Genomic DNA, 22,762 nt, shown 5'->3' with positions numbered 1-22,762 from the left:
AACTAGACATACACTTTTAAATACCACTGAAATCCATGGGACTAGGAGAGATTTTGGGGTAACAGTCTCCAGATTGATGGCTCTGGAATCTGAGATCCTCTTTCTATCTACAGAACAGGTTCAACATTGTCAATACTTTGTGGGAAAAATAGGGACAATTGGCATTTGCCATGGGAAAAACACTATTGTAGTAAAATGTTAGTACATCACTAAAGGAAATCTTGCCATTGAGTTTTTGCAGAAGCTATGGTATTTACTATCATGTTAATATACTGTAATGAAGCTGTATTAAAATAGTATAGTGAAGTCATAGTGACTGACCATGGTATCTGTGTACATAACATAAGAACGGCCGTACTGTGTCAGACCAAAGGTCCATCCAGCCCAGTATCATGTCTGCCGACCGTGGCCAATGCCAGGTGCCCCAGAGGGAGTGAAACTAGCAGGGAATGATCAAGTGATCTCTCTCCTGCAATCCATCTCCACCCTCTGACAAACAGAGGCTGGGGACATCATTCCTTACCCATCCTGGCTAATAGCCATTAACAGACTTAACCTCCATGAATTTATCCAGTTCTCTTTTAAATGCTGTTATAGTCCTAGCCTTCACAACCTTCTCAGGCAAGGAGTTCCACAGGTTGACTGTGCGCTGTGTGAAGAACTTTCTTTTATTTGTTTTAAACCTGCTGCCCATTTCATTTGGTGGCCCCTTGTTCTTATATTATGGGAACAAGTAAATAACTTTTCCTTATTCACTGTCTCCACATCACTCATGATTTTATAGACCTCTATCATATCCCCCCTTCGTCTCCTCTTTTCCAAGCCGAAAAGTCCTAGCCCCTTTAATCTCTCTTCATATGGGACCTGTTCCAAACCCCTAATCATTTTAGTTGCCCTTCTCTGAACCTTTTCTAGTGCCAGTATATCTTTTTTGAAGTGAGGAGACCACATCTGTACGCAGTATTCAAGATATGGTCGTACCATCGATTTATATAAGGGCAATAAGATATTCTCCATCTTACTCTCTATCCCCTTTTTAATGATTCCTAACATCCTGTCTGCTTTTTTGACCGCCACTGCAGAGTGTAGAAACTCTGCTGTTGTTTAGCAACATTCAAACACACAATGTATGTGACGATGTGGTGTAATATTTACTCTAGTCAATAGCACTAAGCTGCTGAGGCATGTGCGATGGAGCACACTGTAACTAGTGTAACATACACTGCAATACTGTACTGAAACCTACGGTTAGAAACACAGGCGCTGATAGAAACTCCATTGAAGTCAAGGGAGAGACTTACACCGATGTCATTGGGCTTTACTTTGGAGACGTAAAGCAGTGCCAATGTCATGCTACCCTTACTCCTGTGAGCCGTACCGTTTAAACTGTAAGATGTGGTTGTTAAATACTGTTTTATTTGCTGTGGTTTTACTACAGTAAAATGTCTCATCATAATCATACTGTGTGGCGTAGTATCCGGGTTATAAGACATCACACTATAAAATGTATCTTAATTGACTAGTAATAATGGTGACTTTTCCCAATGAGTATTTTTCTGCTGTGGGATGCTGGTCTCTATGGGACTGCTCTGACCTTCCTTACTTTAGGAAAATTCCCACAGACTATGATAGGATAAGAAGTAGCCTATTAATTCATTCTCTTTTTTAGACCAGTGATCAAGCTGCTAAAAGTGACTGTTCTGAATGTCACCTTGTCATCTCTTCTTATTTAAGTAGGATCATGAAAAAAAAAACCCATATTCTTTAGTGTCCCCCAAATATGCTTTACAAATAAAAGGCAAGATCCCTGCCCCACAGGTCCTCCATTTTGATTTTAGATGTGACACAAACGAGGGCGACATGCGCTAGTGCAAGGGTGGTGGGGTGAGGAAGCAGACCCCAGTTCATCAAAGCACTTAATCATGTGCTGAAGTCTCATTGTGCTCCTAAGAACTCCCGTGGTGGGATGTCCAACCTTGGTATTACAAAGGCACATAGACACAATTTGCCACCAGTTTCAAGGCAGCACCTAGTTTGCATATATGCAGTTACATAATTTTTAAATGAAAAATGTAGTAGTGCTATTTCCTTGGTGTTACTTATTGTTGAATGTCAGCAGCCCCAAAACAACCTCAGAAACCTTGCAGTTGATCAGTTCTGCTTCCACTCTGCAGTTAAAGGGAAAGAACAGCTAAAAGCCACAGTTTAGGGCTTTTGTGGGCTGCATCCAGTTCCTCATATTGGTCAAAATTCACTGCCATTTGTTTCCAAGTCAGTGAGAAATTCCCTGTTGGGTGGAACGTGGTTGAGGGATGTGGCTGTTACTTAGCATTTTCAGGACAGTGCTGTATGTCTGTACAGCACTTCCAGACTGCAAAGAGTATGTAAGTGCCATGTACTAATGTTCCCATTTTACAGGTGGGGGACATTGAGGCACAAACCCATGTTCCCAAAGAGAGTCAGTGCAGAGCCAATTTAGACAAATTCCTGGCTCCCAACCCTGTGCTCAGAGCTCTGGAGTTTGCTGTTTCTCTGAATGCTCTTCCCAGAGGTTTCTTTGCGGGTGGTATGGATGCTATTTCAGCACCAGCGCTCATTAATATTTTTCTCCTCTGTCTGGGGTTAGTGCTTCCTTTTTAGAAGCTTTCTCAATTTTTGAAGCCTTCCAAGGCCAAAATATGACAGAATGTTGCTTCTTGGTTGAGCATTGTGTTTTTACCTGTCTATTATGTTCTTTTGTTGTCTGCTTTTCATTCAGTGGATCACAGGCACCTGATGGGAAATAGTAGGGGAAAAGACCAAATCAAAACTTCCATCAAATTCCCTTCTTTTTAATAGAAGCAGCAAAGAATCCTGTGGCACCTTATAGACTAACAGACGTTTAGCAGCATGAGCTTTCGTGGGTGAATACCCACTTCTTTTTAATGTTCTTCCCCGCATAAAAAGGTGACACATAATCAATTTTCCAGTGACCTCAGCTTTTCTGCTCAGCAGCCTTTTGCTGGCATGTCGTCATTTTCTAAGTGCAGATATCACTCTTGGGCTTTAAGTGTGCTTTTGAATGTGGTTGTTTAACAATACCTCTGCAGGATAACACTTCATCAGAGGTTCTGGGTGTATTTGACAAATACAAATTAACTAAGTCTCTTTATCTCCTTTTGCAAAGGTGTGATCCCCCTTTTACAGGTAGGTGAACTAAGGGATAGGAGCTAAGTGACTTGACTTGACCAAGGCCACATTAGTGAATGAATGGCAGAGTTAGGAAGACCCAGAAGTCCTGACTTTTGCAAGACAGGACTCCCTTGTTGGCTGCTGAATTTGAAATTGCTGCAAATTTTTGCATGTTCCCCAGGATCCTTTGCTTTTGACTCTGACTCTTTCCTCTCCTCCTTTCTTTTACTTCTTTTCTGCCTTTTCATATTTTCTGTTGTCTTCATGATGGGCTGAGAAATGGAGTTACTCCTGGGGGAATCCTGCACCCCTGTGGGGGCACAGAATTCATACCTTCTGCAGATTTCTTGGCTCCCCCGCGGAAAAATGGGGGAGCCAAGAAATCTGTGGGGAACACACGCCCCTTCCGCGGCAGCCCGGGCGCATCTGCTGGGAGCAGCCAGCAGCAGAGAGCAGATCACCATGGGGGGAGGAGGTAGGCTAGGGGTGTGTGTGCACATCCATGGAGAGAAGTTAAGGGAATGAGGCTGGGCGCCTGCCTTCCTGTGAAGCAGTGAGAGAGAGACACTCTGTTGCTGCATCCCAGGCTTGGAGGTGTAGGGCTCTTTGAAGCAGGCTCTGTCCCAGAGGCAGAGCAGAAATATAACAGGAAGGCTGCTAATGTTCCCACTGTTAGTTAATTGTTCCCATTCTTCGTCAATTAAGGCTCCTTTACCTTGCCAGAGTGGTATAAAGGAGCCTTATTGTAAATGACAGTAACAGAATCCTCAGCTAAGAAAGTCTGTGTGCTTTCTCGCTTTTTCCAGTGCCACAGAGGCACAATGGGGTTAGATTACAGTTTAGAATCTCTTACTTATTCATTTCAAAAAAATGCAGGACAATGATTAGCAAAACTCTGTGACTTTCATTTGGGGAAGTCTGAGCCATTTAAAGCAACATTCTACTTTACAGGTTTCAGAGTAGCAACCCTGTTAGTTTGTATCAGCAAAAAGAACAGGAGTGCTTGTGGTACCTTAGAGACTAACACATTTAATTGAGCATAAGCTTTTGTGGGCTAAACCCCACTTCATCGGATGCATGCAATGGAAAATACAGTAGGAAGATATGTGTATATATATTACGTTAGTCTCTAAGGTGCCACGAGTACTCCACGTTCTTTTTGCATTCTACTTTACAGAACACCAGACACCAGAATAAAAGTAATGTAATTTAAATGAAAATCCACGATTATAACTGGAATGCAGGGTATTGGTTACTAAGTATTTGTAACTTAACTTTCATGTGTTTAGGAAATGCTGAACAGTTATTAGGTTTCAGAGAAACAACTGTGTTAGTCTGTATTCACAAAAAGAACAGGAGTACTTGTGGTACCTTAGAGACTAACAAATTTATTTGAGCATAAGCTTTTGTGGGCTACAGTTCCCTTCATCAGATGCATGAAGAAGTGGTCTGTAGCCCACAAAAGCTTATGCTCAAATAAATTTGTTAGTCTCTAAGGTGCCACAAGTACTCCTGTTCTTTTTGAACAGTTATTGTGATTTCTTTTTCTGTATGGTTGTTTAAATAAATCACCAGAGTAAGTGAAACTGGTGTGATTATATTGCATTATTTTGACAAATAAAATATGCAGAATTTTGGATTTTTTGGTGCGGAATTTTGGATTTTTTGGTGCAGAATTTCCCCAGGAGTATGGAGTGCATGGCTGTAAATGGAGTGAACCAGAACATGAATTCTTTCCACTAATATTCCTCTGTATTCTGTAACTCCATTGCACATTCTTTCGTAATTTCTCTTTTAATTTTAAAGAATTCTTTCATTTGAAGGCCTTCTGATTCAGACAATATTAATGTGAGTGTCTAATCTCTGCTGAATGAACTTAATTCTTTTTATAGGCAAGACCTTGCAAAGACCTTCCTATTTTCCTCACTGAATATGTATAAAACTTTAATATTAGCTCCATGAGTCTTGCAATGTAGTTTTATTTTTAAGACGGGAGTGTATTTTTCATTCTGTTTTTGGGAAGGAGGTAAGGGAGAACTGTAGGGTGAGGGGATGGGGGCCAGGAATTAAGAGATCAAAAGAAATGTAGATGGTCTAAATTGTTCAAAACACCAAACAGAAAGTGTGACTCTTTTCTTTATCTACTTATATGGCCTTTGTAAATGTTAATGATTCATCAGCACAATTCCCCTGGGAGATGTGATCTTTATTATCCCCGTTTTACAGATGGGGAACTGAGACAGTGCGAGTAAGGCCCTGATTGATTCATCCGTGCACTTAAACACATGCTTATGCCTCACTGAAATGAGTGGTGTTCAGCACAAGGTTATCGACGCTGCAGATCAGGGCCGGAGTGATTTGGCCCAGGTCACGCAAGACATGTCTGGCAAAGCCAGGAACTGAATCCTGGTTTGCTGAGCTCCTCTGTTTTAACCACAAAACCTTTCTTACGTCTTGTTTTCCTTTAAACTATGTAGAGATTTGTGTTTAGAGCGTGCTCTGCTAATTATATAGCCCTGACAGTCCGCTCAGTGCTGTCCCATACATAGAGGATGAAAACACTCCCTGCCCAGTGGATCCTGCAATTGATGGTAGGCATGAGCCAAAACCCTCTTGTCTAATCTGAATCCCTTTGAATTTGGGAGTGAGTGGTGGTGAGTGCTGAATTCCTGGATTCAAACTCACTGCTTCCATTTTGGTTCTAAGTTTCCCCCCTCACCAAAAGGGGTCTGTGTTTCAGTTCAGCTACAAATGAAATTGCACGAGATTTCAGCTGTTCAGAATGTCCTGAAACTCATGAGTACAGCTGCTTTTTTCTGAGGCTGACACCATTCAAGTCCAAAATCACACAAGGTCTTGGCACAGTCACTGTTGAACACAAGCACCTGGTGCAGATTCAAACACACAGAGTGTGCGCTGCTCATTTCTGAATGCAATGGTCTAATTGCAAGACAGAGTAAATTTTCCTTTGCTGAAATGCGCTTCTTTCTATGTTGGAATCGGTGAAATTCTTCTTAGAAGATATGACTTTACAGGATGGATTGGAGTATGGAGTGATCGTTTTCAATTGTTTTTATTAATAATTGCTACCATCTATCTTCCCATGACCATGCCCCATTGTTTCTGCCTTGAGACTAGGTAGACTGTCCCCATCCCCCCCCAACTGGATAAATACGTCAGTAACAATGAAATTAACATTGCTCACTATGGTATTGCTCCTATGCACTTACTGTTCATTGCAATCTGTTTCCACTTGGGTTCCAGTCACATTAGGTAATAACACAATTGGCCCAAAACTAGACAGCTTCATGCTTGTGTGCTTGGATATGTGGTTCATAATCAGACAGTCTCTCCTTCCCTCCAACCCTCTCACCTGGCACATTGGTAAAAGGCTGCATGAACTCACAAGTACTTTTTCTTCATTAGATGTCTGACAAGTCTTTATTAGCCTTTTCAGTGTTGTCCTCCTGATGCCAGCTGGGCATTGGTGCCTAGGTTACTTTTCTGAACTTACAAAGAGAAATATAAGCTCCTTCAGTTCCCCCTCCCTGTACACACGGGCTGCAAATTGAGGCTGGTAGAATTATTTCTCTCTCAACAAAGTAGCCTTTCATCTTTTTTAGTCCATAATATATATAACCAGACGGGTGGGTTTATTACATTTCTGTAGCTGTCAAATTTCTCTGATGATTAGAGTGAGGAAAATATGATCTCACAGTGAGATCTGTAAGGCTGCGGAATAATCTCCCCAGGGAGGTCATGGCCGCACCATAGCTTGAGTTATTGCAAACTGAACTTGCCTAAGCAGAGGGAATGGGACTGTCGGGAACATTCCCATTCTGGTGTTTGGGTGGGATGGATTAGCTGACATCACAGGTCATGAGCCTCTGTTTCAGGTGCTTGCAATCCTGCTTGTTAACTGAGAGAGGAATTTCTCATTTTCAAGGAGTCTGCTGAATTCTGATGTGTGTTTGAGACACGTTTTCCTCCAAAATCGCACTGGCCCCAACCCTGCAAGCACTTAAGGCAGTGGTCCCCAACCTTTTTTTGTCTGGCGGGCCCCAGATGACGAGCCACGGAGGACCGTGGCGGCGGATGAGCATCCGCTGAAATGCCGCCGAGAAGCGGCAACGTCAGTAGGCGTCGCCGCTGAAATGTCGCTGACGAGCAGCAGCATCCAGAGGCGTTGCTGCCGAAACGCTGCTGAAAATCGGCGGCGATGCCTCTGGATGACGCTTCTTGTTGGCGGCATTTCGGCAGATGCTCATCTGCTGGCCAGTATGCAGGCTCACTTAGACGCCCTGGTGGGTGCCATGGCGCCCGCGGGCACCACGTTGGGGACCTCTGACTTAAAGTAACACTTAATACAGTGATTCTCAAACGTTTGTACTGGTGACCCCTTTCACACAGCAAGCCTCTGAGTGCGACCCCCCCCTATAAATTATTAAACTCTTTTTTATATATTTAACCCCATTATAAATGTTGGAGGCAAAACAGGGTTTGTGATGGAGGCTCGCGACCCCCCCCCCATATAATTACCTCGCGACTCCCTGAGGGGTCCCGACCCCCAGTTTGAGAGCCCCTGAGTTAATATGAAATATCTCTGTGTGGTTTGTAAAGGTTCATTGGCAACGTGATCTACCTGTCTTAGGTACTTAGAGGGGCCCTATCACAGCACCTCCCAGTCTTTATTGTATTTATCCTCACAACCCCACTGTGAGGTTTATCCCCATTTTTCAGATGTGAAACTGAGGCCCAGAGAGCCTTGCCCCGGGTCACACATGACACGTGGCAGAGCCAGGAATTGGACTTGGAGGGCTTCGTACCCACTGGACCATCCTCCTTCTCTTCCTGCTATAGTATGTTACTGACATGAGCAGCAGCAGTTACGGGTGGGTATAAGCACGTCAGTAGAAGGTATGCTAGACTGTTATATGCAGTGGTTAGGAGCAACATCTTGACCTGCGGGAGACTAATAATAGATTAATCATTTATTAATGATTTATGAATGAACCCTTAATACAAAGTGTGACCCAATTACCTCAAAAACACTGTCTGAATAGTCCAATTGAAATCCACTTACGCACCTGACCCAGTGATTCCTGCACTGGAGCCGAAGATCACAGATTGTTGTCACAGCAGAAGACTCCTTGCCTCGTGGGTGAGGAGGCAAGTTCCATTGGGTGGATATTGCTGCTTATTACCTCTCTTGTGGTAGGATGTGAAATTCAGAGCTGGTTGATATTTTTCAAGTTTAAAGTTTTTTCGTTGGAAATTGCCCTTTTTGAAAACTAAATGGTGACTTTAAAAAAAAATAAGAAATGTTATATCCCAAGGGTAGGCAACCTATGGCACGCACGCCAAGGGTGGCACACAAGCCGATTTTCAGTGGCATTCACACTGCCACCGTCCAGGGGGCTCTGCATTTTAATTTAATTTTAAATGAAGCCTCTTAAACATTTTGAAAACCTTATTTACTTTACATACAACAATAGTTTAGTTATATAATATAGACTTATAGAAAGAGACCCTCTAAAAACGTTAAAATGTATTACTGGCACGTGAAACCTTAACTTAGAGTGAATAAATGAAGACTCGGCACAGCACTTCTGAAAGGTTGCCGACCCCTGTTATATCTCATCTTTCTCAAAATGGTTATCTACGTTTTTGCTTTACTGAACACTGGGATCTTGGTAAATGAAAAATTCCGATAATTTTTTGACTTTTAAAGCCTGTTTTGAAAATGTCCACTTTGAGGTCTCAAAATAGAAAAAAACCCAACACATTTTACAATCCTTTTTGCTCATTTCTCAAATAGCTGTGCCGGAAGCCCTAGGGGACTTCCTGCCCCGACTGTGTACGTGCGTAAAAATGTTTCCTGCCCCAAACAGTTTGCAGTCTGTCATTTCTTTTTTAAGACAGAAAAAGCCAGTCATACTGCACTACTGTACAGTGTCTTTGTCCGAACCCTCATGTCTGTATGCCACAGAATCGGCTCTGCTTTCGAAGGCAGCTCATGTTTACTTCAAAGGGTTTCCTCCCATCCAGCAAATTCCTGGGTAGTCCAATAGTTCTGCACAGGCATGTGTTCTGGCAGGGTCAGCCCAGCTCTTCGTCTTTGGGAGGTAGATAAATTGAGTTCTGCGCGGGGATCGTATGGAGCAACCGTAAAATCTGAGGTTACTTCTGCACTTTGTCACTATGGAAGATCCAGTGGCACCATTTGTAACAATGTGGGTTTGCCCCGGTGTCTTAGGTTGAAAGTTCCCCCGCTTCCCAAAATGTTGTGTCATGTTCTGTTTGCCAGTTGACCATCTGACTGCTACCTGTACCCCGAGGGTGGCTGCATTTCAGTGGCAACCTTATTCCAGTACATGTATCGCAGTAATGATTTGTGCTTCCTCTCATCATAGAATCTCAAGCTGCTTTGCTACAAGGTAGGTCAGTATTATTCCCAGGTGTTTTATAGATGAGGAAACTGAGGTACAGAATGTAAAAGATTTTCCAAGTCAGTCAGAGGCTCCATGTGTTAGTTATGAGGCCATCCTATCCCTTTATACCGTATAAACCACTTTGAGATCTGTTGGGCTCAAAGACCCTGTGTAATGTAAAGGGGCAGAAGTTCCAGTGGATTTATTTGTTCTTTGGAATTAGGGTTGGCAGAACGCGAGTTTTAATAATTTCAGCTGATAATATCAATGTTTATTTTACAGCATTTTAAATTGTTTTAGATTTTCGCAGTTGCAGGACATTTTTGGGGAAGGTCAGGCAAGGAGGGGATCTGACAATAATTATGTAATGGTCGTATACCAAAAGATTCGAAAATTGTAATCACATGTCAAAATACACAAAATAAATATCCTTAACACACACTCCACTAAGTTCTCAAGCAGCATGTTTCCTTCTTTGCCTGTCTGTACATTCTGATTATTAGCAATGGAAATATTTTATTAATCGGTTTGTGTGTGCGCGGGGTGAAATCGATGTCTACTAACATTTACTAATAAAATCCAATCCTTCCAGCGGGTGAAGTGATAAGCACAAGATGAAAAATTACCCCAAATGCAATAATTAAAGTTAACTCTCCTCTCGGCGTCTTGATTTCATTTTATTATTTTGAAAAATGCTCATTTATAGTTGCCCAGAAGAGTTCCATATGTCTCTGTTTGTTAGGACCAGTGGAGCTATGCTGAAAGAACAGCTGCATCAGTCCCATTATAGCTCACAAGCACTGCTGTCTAATTCATTGCCGTTACAAAAAGGCTCCTAAAATTATTTTGAATAGTTAACCCCAGAGCTGTCTGCTTCTATTACGTTCATGTCGAAAGTGCCCTCATATTTTGTGAATAGGCTGCCATTAAATTCAGCATCTCCCGCCACTCCCTCCCTACACCTCATATCCCCTCCTGTCTCAGTTGCATATTGCAGGCTTTTTAAGAGAAATAAGGCAGCAGTTTTCTTTCTCTGGAGATCACAAGTGAAATATCAGAAAATAACCCCATTTATGATGTTTATCATCTCTGGAGGAGACGCTTTCTTGGATAACATCTTGTAGAAACTGGGTAAATCTTAACCTCCATGATGTTTAGGAGAGCACTTTGTGCTTTTCATGTCTGAAGGCAGTGGTTGTGTACAGAGGCTTAGGGTTGATTAAAATGTCGGATCTGTGTCTTGCTGCGCAGTGATTTCCTTGGGGGAACTGGTGGAATACCCCATTGCTGGGGACACTTCCATGTCCACTGGACGAAGCATTGCAGGAAGCACCAAAGGGAGCAATCCTTGAACTATCCGTGCGGAAAGGGAGGCATGTATTGAAGCAGACTAGATGCAAACCATTAGGTCCTCTCTGATTTGGATGATGTTTTCCCTCCCCCCGTTCTTGTAATGACGGAACAAATCTGATTAATGCTCTTCTGGTCTCTGGTGTCATGGTCCAGAGAGGGAGGCATGGTCCAGAGAGGGAGGCTTGGATCCTGCTGTAGTTATGCCCATTGTAGAGTTGGCAGATCGGCTGTTGAAGAGCTGGGCGTGGGAGAAGTATTATTATTATTATTATTATTTGTGTTACTGTAATGCAGTGATAGATGCCGCATGCTGCCTAAAATAATTTCCATTTATTATCCATTAATCTCCTTTGGCTCCTGGGTCTGCTGTAATATTAGACAGCCATGTAAAAATCCTGACTCCTTAGCTGTAAGAGTGTGTTTTACCAGGCGGTGTTTGTGCCTCTTCCCCATTGGTTTGCTGGGAGGAAATAAACACCGCAAGATCTTATTTTTCAGAGCAGTGGCTCGCACTAGGAGGTGTTAGTTCGCCTACCGGTTTATGGACGAGGCAAGAAGACAGCCGTCGTTGCAGTACGAACGATTACTCAGCAGACATAGTGCATAATGATTAGAACAGGGGAAATGGAGGCAGGACTCCTGGGTTCCAGGCTGGACCCCTGACTATTCTGGGCAAGACACTTAGCCACTTTGTGCCTCAGTTTCCCCCATCTCATATGGGGATAATACCTGCCACACAGCGATTTAATGAGGATTAGTGAATGTTTAGAGCTTCCTGAAACTGTTAAGCCCCATGTAAAAGCAGTGTCTGTTACTTCTCTCACCCATTGTCTGGGGGGCTGGGGAGTCAGCAGCAGCAGTGCAAGGGCAGAAAGCATCTCTCCTTACAAGAGAGGTCATGGGGCTCTTCTTGTTCTCTGGATGTTTTTTCTCTGCTCCTTCCCTCCCTCTGTCCGCCTTCAGCTTTGCATCCACTGTCAGACTGTTAGAGCATGAATAGGTCCCAGCGAGAAAAGAAAATGGAACTGGTTTGAATCAGTGTCTCCTGGGAGAGAACTAAAGAAACAGCAGCGGGAACAGCAATAGGAGTCCGTTATAACAGTAATAAAAGGGAAAGGGGGTTCTATGGGTCTCTGCACTAGGAAATGAGGATCTGACCCTAGCAGAATCCACCTGGATTGTTCCCTGCCTGTCCTGAAATTCCCTTCCTCAGTGAGCTCATCATGATACTAGTTTTGTTTGACAGCCCAGCAAAAACTCGATGCTGTCTCTGTCTTTTGTATTTAATGGACTTATATTCATCAGCCCATGGGCAGCCATTCCTGACCTGGCATTAGTTTTACCCATCCTCATATTTTCATGCCTGCACTGTAGGGTGTCTTTTGCTGTGGCTGGAGTGTCATGTCGGTCAGGGCTGGAGCTGAGAATGGGGAAAAGGGTTAAAAGCAAGAATCTGTTTTAAGTCGGACGCTCAAGATCTCAGATAAGGAAGTGGGAGCTGTCAGGCTCATGGTCCGACTACTGCAATGTTGTGTGTCAGACAGGGGCCAAGATTGGCCGCTGCACATGTAGCCGGACCCGTCTGCAGCACACCCACTTGTGCAATGCCATGCCAAGGGGCAGAGAGGGATTTTGTGATCATCTGATGTCCTTGGCCCATTGAGTATACTTGTGAGAGTAGCTGCATGGAAGTGTGTATGGGATTGTTGAAGTAGCTGGCTAGAATACCCAACAAAATTGTCTACAAAGTTGCACTTGTGTGCATGTGGTTGCATGGCTCATTTAGGTGCGCACACATTGTGTGTGTGCACGTGCATGCAAATAAGGTATGTTTATATGTCTGTGTTCAATTAAGTGCCTAATTGGCCATGTGCTTGCAACAAATGCCAGCTCTGGGTGTACTCACGCTCAGGACCTGATCCTGAACTATTTGAAATTAATTGAAGGAGACCTCCAAGCTCTCCTTTGCCATGACACCTGCAAAAAACATGACAACGGTTAGGTTATTGCTATGCAGAGACCACTGCCTATCATGCTGACCAATACCGTCTCATTGTTTTCCTGTACTCCCCTGTTTGTGTGTATCCATCTCTTGTCTCATACTTAGATTGTAAACTGCTTGGGACGGGGATTGTCATTTTGTGCAGCGTCTGAACAGTGCGTAGCACAGTGACCCAGGCACCTCTTGATGCCAGCTGGCAGAGGACAGGGCTTGCGTAGGATTTGACAGGCAGCCCCTGAGTTGGGTGTATGTGTAATAGTTCCCTGAAGGGTGGCATGTGAGGGGTCTACTGGGAGCCAGTCCCCACTGGTTGCCAGAACCATTGCAAAATGAGTGTGTGGATACTATTTAAGGAGCTATGTGTCTATGTTAAAATTATGTTCTTAGGAGTTCAAGCAGGTAACCACACCTGGGAAATGTTCCTGGGATGCCCTGGTACCCAGCTGCCCTTAGCGTGAGCAAATCTTGTCTGTCCCTGCTCTGCCTCCCTGAATCTGCCAGCCGCTGGCAGTGGAAGACCTCCAAGGCCTCTGCAGGCCTCGCTCTCTTTGTACGGGCACCGATGGGCACACGCTGACCAGCGGATATTTGGAGCGTTGCCTCCAGTGTCCAGCCCTTTATTCACTGGACACTCAGAATTACCAGACCTGCTGTTCTAAAACTAACAGTAAATATCAGCTTGTAAGATTCACACATGACCACCACGGCACTGAAATATAGTGAAAACGAGAATAAGTTTATTATCAAAGACTAGAGAGTCAAGTAATGTTAAGTAATAATATTGGAAACAACTGGTTACATATAAAACAAAACCATAACACACTTTATAGCGACTAAATTTAACTAAAAGGTTAATCTCCTGTCTAGAGAAGCTTATCTTTAGCAGAAAGGGATCTGGGGGTCATAGTGGACCACAAGCTAAATATGAGTCAACCGTGTAACGCTGTTGCAAAAAAAGCAAACATCATTCTGGGATGTATTAGCAGGAGTTGTAAGCAAGACACGAGAAATAATTCTTCCGCTCTACTCCACGCTGATTAGGCCTCAGTATTGTATCCAGTTCTGGGCGCCAGATTTCAGGAAAGATGTGGACAAATTGGAGACAGTCCAGAGAAGAGCATCAAAAATGACGAAAGGTCTAGAAAACATGACCGATGAGGGAAGATTGAAAAAACTGGGTTTGTTTAGTGTGGAGAAGCGAAGACTGAGAGGGACGTGGTAACAGCTTTCAAGTACATAAAAGGTTGTTACAAGGAGGAGGGAGAAAAATTGTTCTTCTTAACCTTTGAGGATAGGACAAGAAGCAATGAGCTTAAATTGCAGCAAGGGAGGTTTAGGTTGGACATTAGGACAAACTTCCTAACTGTCAGAGTGGTTAAGCACTGGAATAAATTGCCTGGGGAGGTGGGGGAATCTCCATCATTGGGGATTTTTTAAGAGCAGGTTGGACAAACACCTGTCAGGGCTGGTCTATATAATGCGTGTTACGATTTTGTTTCCTATGTGACCATTTGTTTCCAGTACTTCTACTTGCTGTTACTTGAATCTCTGTTCTTTGTTAGATAAACGTGTGTGTGGTTTCACTGTAAACGTATTGGTGTTGTGTGTTCAGTGCAGTGGTGGTCTGAGGTGAAACTGGTAAGCCCTGTTTCTTGAGATGCAGAGAATCCGTGAATGTGGCAAGAGTCCAGTGGAACAGGGCTGGACAGTCTAGGGAGATACTCAGAAGGTGTGAGGATTGGATTGTGCCTATAGCTAACCTGTAGATAGTGGGACCTCCAGGCCCAGAGGGGAGTGCTTGTGTTGCCTGTGGGTGGTGGAGTTGGGGAGCTGACCCCACCCGGGACATACAAGGCTCCCAGGTGGTAGCAAAGTGCTTCACAACCCTAGGTACTTCTGGCAAGCATCAGCGGTCGTGGTCCATGTCGAGGGCTATTATCAACATCATCATCCTATTCCCATTACATCTCTGGTGTTTAGGGCAGCAATGAATCTCCTCCACTCCCGTCTGTTTCTGGCAAGTCTTTCAGCGATTCCTCAGCGGTGCCCCAGGTTTTTCAGCTCGGCTTCCACAGCTCTTCACCATGTTTTCAGGCAGCCTCATTTTTGCTTGCCTTCAGGTGTCCATCTGATTGCTACTCTGGTTATGGAATCAGTTTCCATCCGAAGCACATGGCCAATCCATCTCCAGTGCTTCCTGGCAATGATGGTGTTCAGATCCTCTTGGCTGCACTGTGTCAATAGATCTTGGTTTGAGATTGTTCCAGGCCAAAAGATACGGAGGATATTTCTGAGGCAGGTTGTATGGAATGAAGACAGTTTGGACATGTCATACTTTCTCATTTCCCCAGCATTCTGCACTATGAAGTAGTATTGAAAGTACGCAGCTCTGATAAATCTTGAGTTTGGTTGAGGGCAACTAGGTGCTATGGAAGTACAAATAATAAATAACAAGAATAACCCATTGACTTCAGTAGGCTTTGGATGAGGCCTTGAGTGCATACAAATGGATGCATGCCATTGCACATGGCTAAATGTGAAAGTTTGGCTCCAAATATATTCCGGAGACGCAATCTGCTTAATTTTCCAGTCAAATGATAGTGCTGATCACTGCGTTCCTTTTATGGTCAATTTCTGCTCTTCTTAGAGGGAGCGATGATTCGATAGTGCCTAGAACATACACTCATTGAGGAAAGCATGGCCGAGACCCCCAAATATGGAGGAATTGAAAAGTCATTGATAATAAGCAAATGAATGGTTTATTTGGATGCGAGTATTAACATATAGTGCCTTTTTCAAGATTCAAAATGCTTTAAAGAATTACAAATTTGTATATAGGTATGGCTCCAGTCTTCCATTAGAATAGATAAATACCAAAATCTACATATATTTACTTTTTATCATCCCAGAGTTGCAGTCACGTTTGGGATGGGACACAATGTCTGTATAAATTACAAACTCCCGTAATTAGATTTAATTCCCCTGAGTGCTCAATGAATGGTGACATAAAGGAAAGACAAAGAAGTTTTTGGAGGCATTTCTTAGAGATGCTTTGCCCATAGCTCTGTCCATGAAGCTGCTGTTTTGATCAGTAATAGTTATTTTAATGATGCTTTTGAGCAGTAAGTCCAATATGGGACTGCATACTAGGCATAAGAGAATCAGATATCCTGTACTCAAAGCCTTAGAGGTCAGACAGTTTAAAAGACATTGTAAGGTAAGTTTGTTCATTCTTTCTTTTCTTCTTTCTTTCAAAAGGAGGAAAAATACTTCTAAGTGAAAGGCACTTACCTCCCTACTGGAGTCTGTCCATGGCAAACTTGCAGTTTTAAAATTAGGCCAAAGGAAAAAAAAAAAAAAAGTCCACAGCACTAAAAAACTTCATCTGCCAATAGTTTAAAAGATTAGTTTTCCCCTTTAAAATCAATTAGCAAATTTAAAATGTCATGGCTATATATAGATAGATAGGCTATAGATACACAATGTGAGCGTTCTGCTGGATGTTCTCATTTGGTGGTTGTGCGTGGAATCGGCAGAGGGAATCATATGCTGAGCTTTTCTCGTGAGTCATGCGGCAGCGCTTTTAGATGGCCGTGTAGTCGCGGCACCAGTACTAGAGAGCTCTCCCAGTGCTGAAACCCCCGCCCCCACGAGTGGAGTAGCTCCCAGCTATGGGAGCACGGCTCCCAGGGCTGGTGAACTATCTACCCTGCCACGTTACAGGGCTGAAACTTGCAGCGCTCAGGGGTGTTTTTGAAAAAAAAGCCATTTTGCTTGGAAATGCAGGTCATACATGAATTAGAATATTCGTCAATAATCACTGACAATCCACTGCTTGAAATATTCCTGCCAGTCAACTCATTTGCTAGAATATTCATGGAAAGCAAATGCAGTAAGGATGCAGGCCCAGCCAGTGCCCAGCCCTTGAAAGATTCAAGTTTATTTGTGGAAAGCTTTTTGCACTATTCATCCAGAAGTTTTGTCCTCAACTTGTGGCTTCGCAGTGGGTTGTTTGTGCATGTATTTTGTGTTTTCTTCAAAGTTCGTTTAAGACTATATGGCTAAAGGGGGACTTCGGTAACCTTTAAAACTGCCATTTAAAGTATAGTTGTAATCAGAAAAGTGACTCTACAAATGACATTGTGGCATAGGGTCCAATATTTCTTCTCTCAATGTCGTCCCAATGTGCTCAGTTTACTATACACAAAAAACTTATTTTTGTTTTTTCCCTAACTAGCTGCAAACTCGGTCTGGAATCTGGAGAACTGGTTGCTTTTTCTGTTTTACGTTGTCACCGGTGATAAAGATTCAGCAGTCAGAACAAGCTTGACAGGTTTTTTGATGAAGTGTGAAGCAGAACAGACTCCCATCTCACTGTTCCCTGTAGTTGCATCGGCTTTTGCAGTGCTAATGGGAGTTGGATCTTGTTTTGGTCAGGAAAGGTGGTGATGCTGACTCTGTGACACACAGGGAGCAGATGAGTTTGGTGAGATGGTGTTATTTTTACATAGGGTCCCTCTTGTTTTACCGGATGCCCCTCCAGAGTTTTCTGTAACCAGCAGGGTTGGGTGGCTTGTTAGTGCTCAAATAGCTGTATGTTCTGAGACACTCACCTGTACAAAGGAATTCTGTATGTTCTCAGATGGTTTCTTTTCAAATTGTCTATCTAGCGTATTAGCCAAACATCTATACTCATCTTATGTCATTTGTCTAGTGTTCCAGCCAACATCACTTGTGCCCAGCAAGGTAAGCATTGGTTACACCAAACTTAATGGTAGCTATTCAGAGTGGAACCGCACTAGGCAAACACTGAAGAATAAGAAGCCTTTTTATAATCTGCAATGTGCTTCTGAGCGTCTGTTCTTTTTGTCCCTGTCCCCGACAGCTCAGTAATAAGTTGGCTTAGAAGTTACAATTGTATTGCAAAAACCTTTTTTCTTTTCTTTTCTTTTCTTTTCTTTTCTTTTCTTTTCAAATGTGTAATATATTAGACTTGTTCTGTCTCAGAACCCCCCAGAAAAAACATCCTGTTGCTCCTGTCCAATTGTGGGAGGATGCTGGAGAATCTCATTACAGCCGACTGGCTCTTTTAATGCGAAATGTGATTCCATAAATGTAACCAATTAGTGAAATAGGAAGAGCACAGCTAGAATGTGCTTCTCCTCCCCCTTCCCGTTCCCTTTGGCTTGAAGCCTCCCTTATGACCCAAGATGAGAGTGAGCAAGGGAGAGAGTCTGATTGCTTGTACAGCTCAGATGGGGGCACTTACAGAGGCTAAATTGTTTTGTGATCTTGGATGGAACCCAACTGGCAGCATCTGGAAGTGCCTTCTTGACAATCCGCAGTACATGGTTAACCTGCTAGTACTCAAGCCATTAAGCTAAAACTGCTCAAGAGTAAGTTGTCCGTAGCGGCTGTGAAATATTCAAAGTTATTTGGTTTTTTTGATTAATCCACTTTAAAGTCGGTGCTGCTTCATTCTTCTGTGATGCCGCCTTATGAGAGACTCCGCATGAGGCAATACAGATTCAGCTCAGAGGCACAGTTAGGGGACTAATTATTGGTGACTAAATAAATTACACATAATTGCTACACACAGCCCTGTTGGCTGGAAACCTGGGCATGCCAGTAAATTATTTTTTTGGACACGCTGGCTTTCATTTGCTTATCCTGAGAGATAGAGTGGAAGGAGGACATTGGGTAAGTTTAAAGGAAAAGTGTCTACGCTCCTATTGATGTCTGTGGGATCGAGGAGAGGGCTCTGCATTTTCCTGGATCTGCTCCAAAGCAGGCAAGCTACATAAGCACTAACACATCTTGCTTTCTTACCTCTCTCTTTTGTCCTCAGATTTTTAACTGATATGTAACAGTTCTCAGATAAATCTGTTTTCCTGCCTGCAGTGTAACAAGTGGAAGCTCGAGCCTTGATACACTGAAAACTGGTCTTGACAATGTGATGGAGAATAGATCAATGGTACAATGCTCCACTAGCCCCCGATGGCTGGATTTGATGTCCTAATGAGATCTTTTCCATCTTTGGCTTCTAGGCCATTGTATAGACCGTACCGTTAAGGGATCTTTCCATTCTGCTGCAGTATGTTCACTTGAACTGAATAAAATCCTCAATCATAAATCATTTATATTTATATGGCACTCTCCATCTGGCTGGATCTGTAATTCTTCCATTACATACACAGACAGCAGTTTTGTCCTTGGCAGAAACAAAATATCATAAATTGGAGTTACTTTTAATTGATGTTTCTAACCTTAATTATGGCAAGTTGTTGGTTCTTCAAACTTTTCCTCTGGAATGAAATACATAGACAGCATTTTCACCCTGTTGAAAGGCATAAAAATGAAACCCAACACATTCTGTTCTTGTTTGTCAATGGGAAGAAACAGCCATTCAGAGTAGGAATAATGTAGAAAGGATGCAGGAGTTTATGGGAAAGGTTGAACCTGTTCTGCTCATTGAAACGAACTGAAAGCCACTCTTTGCTGTGAGTAAACTGTGGAAAGTGCATTTGGAAATGATTTTTAATGATAAAACTGACATTTTGGACCCATGGATGGCCATGTGGGATCCCAGTGCGTACACTACGAGACCGTGAAATTGGACTAGTTGCTAATAAAAATAAAAGTTAGAGGACATTTCTACAGCATCTTCTGTTCTGAAGTTGGTTGGGGTTATATGAGTGTATTTGAAAGCAGAATTTGGTTTGTTACATATACAGTAAATACTTTGACCAGTGCTGAAATGCAGCCCCTTCTGGGGTGGGGGATAGTACCTATTTAACAGCATACAGAAACACTGTCTAACAGTTTCACATAGGAAATTTTCCAGAGTGGGAATTTTAGGGAGGCTGAATGGTACTATCCAAGTGGGAATTTGGCCAGGACCCTAGGGCTCGTGTCCTTTCTGAGGGAGGAGGAAAAATGCACCTGGGGATCCTTTAATGCTTCCTGACTGAAAGTCCCAAGGAACAAGTAGCGGGTTGTATGGGTCTTTCCATTGAATTTCTACCTGCTGTGTTGTCTGTTTTCTCCTGGACAGCAATTCCTGGTCAGTCTGTTGATGTGTTTTGTAGAATGGCATGTTACTGATACCTTTCTGTATCTTCAGCAAGAGTAGACTAAGTACTCAGCTGTAGTTTAGCATGGGTTGATTATGGTGGCAGATTGAGAGCCTAATTATTTGATCCTGGAGCACCTTTTAGCCCACATGTTCTAGATTTGGGCTTGTTCCTAATGCCCAAGATCTTGTTAAGAGGCCGCCCGTTAAAACACACAACTTAGAGGAGTGTTTCTCTTTTCTTTCGTTCTCTTTCCAGGCATGTCATAGGATAGAAACCTACTAATTCACAAAGTTAATTATGAATAGAAGCATCTTCATGAATTTAAATTAAAATGAATTAAGATTTTTTTGAAATTTAAATATCCCTCTGTCACATTGTGCTAGTGCAGAAGAACGGAGTGTAACAAGCAAGTGGAATGGGAAAGGCTCATGCATGAGCCAAAATTTGATCTAATTAGTGTTACTGAAGCCTGGTGGGATGATTTGCATAATTGGAATGTCAGAATCGCTAGTTATTACCTGTGTAGGAAGGATACAGTTGATAAAGAAGGGTGTGTGTGTGTGAGGTGTCGACACTCTCCATTAAAGACACTGTTACTTGTTTTAAAGTCACTGATAACTCAGGAGAACAGGATCTTGAAATCATACACATAGGCAGAGGGTGAACCATGGGCTTGGGGAGGCTAGCCACTGGCCCAGCCCTCCCCTTCCTACCTGAGGCCCTGCCCCTCCCGCCTCCCTTCCCCCACCAGAGCGCAAAGCCGCCGCCCCCATGGCCGCCAATCCCGCCCCCAGCTGCTCAAGCACTCTGGAGTGCTGGGTGGGCGACGTGGGCCCCCGAAGCCTCAGAGTGCTGGGTGGGCAGTGCCCACCGTCCCCCGCCCCAGAACGCTGGGTGGGCGGGTGGCACAAGCACTGGCTCCAGCCACCCAGAGTTCCTGGCTGCAGGCTGGTCCCAGCCCCAGCCCGTGGCTCCAGCCACAGGGGAAGAGCCCCAGAGCGCCAGTGAGAAGCAGGAGGGAGCCTGGGGGCGGAGCGTGGGCGGGACCACACAGGGCTGTTTGAGGAGAGACAGCCTCCCCTAGCCTTTGATACATGCCACCCATGATCCTACAGACTAGTGTGCTAACTAAACCCAAGGAGGAGGTACTGGCGGGGCTGTGTTATAGACCTGCGTAATCAACCGAAAGACCAGGCTGAGTTACTCCTTACGCACCTCTCTGTAATGCGTGGAAAGAAAAACTGTGTTTTGTAGGACTTCAGTTTGGGAGACATATGCTGGAGGTCTCATGCAGGCAGTAGTAAAACTTTTATTATTTAGAATTTCTAAAAAAATGGATGATTTTCTGACACACAAGATTTTTCACCCACCATGAGGTACTCTTATCTTGAACCTCATTATGACAGGTAAAGATGAATTGATCTCTGGGCTGGAAGTTGTAGAGGGACCAACGATCATGACCTGATCACATTTGATATGAGCAAAGAGAAGATAGTCCCAGTGAGCCATGTGTATGCTTGGTGCTTCAAAAGGGCTGATTTCCCAACGCAGAGGAAAATTCTGAGGAAAGTTGACTGGCAGGAAAAAATTAGACAGAAAAATGCAAATGAAAATTGTGAGCTCTTTAAGGAGAGTTTATTAGATGGCCAAGAAAGCCACAATTCCACAGTCAAGAAAGAGGGCAGCTGTGGCTTAAACACCCATCATGGTTCAATCTCCCCGGTCACTTGATCACAGACCTAAAAGTCGCAATATTACAACAAAAAAACAGCAGAAACAGACTCCAATGAGAGACTGCTGAATTGGAATTAATTTGCAAACAGGACACCATTAAATTAGGCTTGAATAAAGATTGGGAGTGGATGGGTCATTACACAAAGGAAAACTATTTCCCCATGTTTATTCTCCACCCCCCGCTGTTCCTCACAACTTCTTGTCAACTGCTGCAAATGGACCATTTTGATTACCACTACAAAAAGTTTTTTTCTCTCCTGCTGATAATAGCTCACCTTACCTGATCACTCTCCTTATAGGGTGTATGGTAACACCCATTGTTTCATGTTCTGTGTGTGTGTGTGTGTGTGTGTGTGTGTGTGTGTGTATCTTCCTACTATATTTTCCACTGCATGTATCTGATGAAGCGGACTGTAGCCCACGAAAGCTTATGCTCAAATACATTTGTTAGGGCTGGTCTACACTGTGGGGAGCAGGGGGGAGGGAATTGATCTAAGATATGCAACTTCAGCTGCGCTATTCACGTAGCTGAAGTCGAAGTATCTTAGTTCGACTTACCTGGCCAACCTCACGGCAGCGAGTCGACTGCCGCGGCTCCCCTGTCGACACTGCTTACTCCTCCTGCCGAAGTGGAGTGCGGGTGTCGATTTGTGGATTGATTTATCGCGTCTAGACGAGACGTGATAAATTGATCCCCAATAGATCGATTACTACCCCCCGATCCAGCGGGTAGTATAGCCGTACCCTTAGTCTCTAAGGTACCACAAGTACTCCTGTTCTTTTTGCGGATACAGACTAACACGGCTGCTACTCTGCATCCTGGTTCAGTGGCAAAGCAAAGGCAGTAATTAGAAGTAAAAAGATAATATATAACAAATGGAAAAGGGAAATAGCTATTGATATAAATTAGATGATATGAATCACAGAAAATTGATAAGGGATGGTAAACACATTAGGGAAAAATCCATGGCTGGCTGGGCTAAGGATAAATAAAA

At 43.4% G+C, this 22,762-nt stretch overlaps 1 protein-coding gene across 22 annotated transcripts in view; it reads left to right on the top strand.

Moving 5' to 3' along the window:
• TSNARE1 (t-SNARE domain containing 1) overlaps positions 1 to 22,762 on the top strand; it is a 667,577-nt gene that overhangs the window by 108,830 nt on the left and 535,985 nt on the right. The window contains exon 1 of one of the 22 annotated variants that reach the window (XM_039525395.1): positions 18,242 to 18,353. The exons of 20 other annotated variants lie outside the window; for them this stretch is intronic. The gene's annotated coding sequence lies outside the window, so the exon portion shown is untranslated. One more of the 22 variants, XM_039525394.1, reaches the window with a different exon arrangement.

This window comes from Mauremys reevesii, linkage group 2 (assembly GCF_016161935.1).
Source record: "Mauremys reevesii isolate NIE-2019 linkage group 2, ASM1616193v1, whole genome shotgun sequence".
NCBI lineage: Eukaryota > Metazoa > Chordata > Testudines > Geoemydidae > Mauremys > Mauremys reevesii.
The sequence above is the reverse complement of the archived record's forward strand: the minus strand, read 5'-3'. Positions and strand labels throughout refer to the sequence as shown.